This window comes from Nicotiana tomentosiformis, chromosome 1, assembly GCF_000390325.3.
Source record: "Nicotiana tomentosiformis chromosome 1, ASM39032v3, whole genome shotgun sequence".
In the NCBI taxonomy this organism is placed as follows: Eukaryota; Viridiplantae; Streptophyta; class Magnoliopsida; order Solanales; family Solanaceae; genus Nicotiana; species Nicotiana tomentosiformis.
Genome location: NC_090812.1, coordinates 111,846,329 through 111,848,096, shown reverse-complemented (window position 1 = coordinate 111,848,096; position 1,768 = coordinate 111,846,329). Strand labels below are relative to the sequence as shown.

Here is a 1,768-nt window from a genome sequence, read left to right as displayed (position 1 = left end):
GGATGTTTTTGTGCCACGGGACTACCGAGTGGATAACTAGTTCTATAACCAATAGCATTTACTTGTTCTTCATTTTGCATTGAAGCTTGGCACTCATAATTTGGATAATTACCTCCACATGCGTCACCATTCTCATGTTGAGATGATGATTTGGTATTTACCTGAAAGGCCTCAACTTTTTGTGTCAGAGTTACAATTTTTGCGCTAATGAATTCCAAGCTTCAACTTAATTGACTCCTCCTGCTTTCTTAACAATCATTTTGTCGGAGGGCCATTGAATATCATTTTCTGAAATTTCTTTAAGAAATTGCGTGGCTTCTGCAGTAGTTTTGCTCATTTTGGATCCTCCTGATGCTGCATCAATAACATTTCCAGCAGAGGGTTTAAGACCATGATAAAAAAATATAAGATGTCAGGATCTTGGATACCATGGTGTGGGCATTTTCTTAACATTGCTTTTAATCGTTCCCATGCTTGGTATACAGATTCAGAATCTATATGTATAAAATTATTGATTTCTTGCTTCATTTTAAATGTTTATGTAGGTGAAAAATATTTATTAAGAAAATTTTGAGTCATTTGGTCCCATGTAGTGATTAAACCTCTTAGCAGACTTTACAATCATATTTTGGCTTCACCTTTTAATGAAAAAGGAAAGCGTTGCAACCTAATAGCGTCTGTTATGACTCCATTATACCTTCAAGTTTCAACTAATTCAAGAAAATCAATTAGATAGGTGTGAGGATCTTCACTCGCATCTCTAGTAAATTGACATGACTGCTGAATAGTTTGAATCAAGCATGTGCGGATTTCAAAGTTATTTGCCGCAATTGGTGGTATCCCTACACTTGATTCTCCTTCAAAATGATCTGGTCTTACATAATCTCTGAGTATTTTTATAACGTCGTAGTGCCACCTCATCAAACTGTTCTTCTACTTGATGTGGCGGAAGTTGGTTGTTGTTAAGTTCTTCGTTCTCCATTTCTTCTTGTGAAGAAATTTGAGATAATGAAACTTGTACTTTTTGCAACAACTGCAAGGATTTTTCAACTTCAGGATCGTATTCAAGTAGTTCTCTTGAGGAGGAACGTGTCATACATTTCCTGAAATTTTTGCACAAAAGTTAAAATAATTAGATAATAAAATAAAATCTCAAATTAGTAGTAAAATAATTAATATGTAGTAGACTTTGCCAATCCCTAGCAACGGCGCAAAAAAATTTGACGAGTGTCTAGTGTATGTAAAATTCTAACTCGTACTCTGTCAAATAATAGTATAAAAAGATGTTAAACCCACAGAGATTGGTTTATCTATTCTACATATATTTCTTGTTTTAATTACTATTTGAGAAAATCAGAAAGAGTTGAGTTGTAAATTAACTAACTAAAAATGCATGAATAGAGCAATAGAAAATATTTTATTTTTCACAAATATAATAAAAAGATGTTGGGATCCTGACTTCACTTAATATTTTATTTATAAAGTAGACACATTTATCCTTTATTTTCTATTTCTCATAAATGTATAAATGCCTCTAACGATTATATTTATGTATTATTACTATAGTTGAACAATTAATTGCACTCCTCTCGGTGAAACAAATTAATCGTTAAAATAGTAATATTAAAGAACTTGTCACGACCCCAATTTTCCTCCATAGGATGTCATGATGGTATCTAGTCTCTAAGACTAGGTAAGCCTAACAATTATGTAGAATAATTGAATATTAAGCTGAAACCCAAAACCTCAACATGTGAAATAAATAAAA

The 1,768-nt window shown here is 32.4% G+C and overlaps 1 non-coding gene across 1 annotated transcript; it reads left to right on the top strand.

Moving 5' to 3' along the window:
- The first annotated feature begins 424 nt into the window (after window positions 1-424).
- On the top strand, window positions 425-531 carry LOC117273629 (small nucleolar RNA R71). The gene has a single exon (XR_004503631.1). It is a non-coding gene; the product is annotated as a small nucleolar RNA R71 (small nucleolar RNA).
- The last annotated feature ends 1,237 nt before the right edge of the window (window positions 532-1,768 follow it).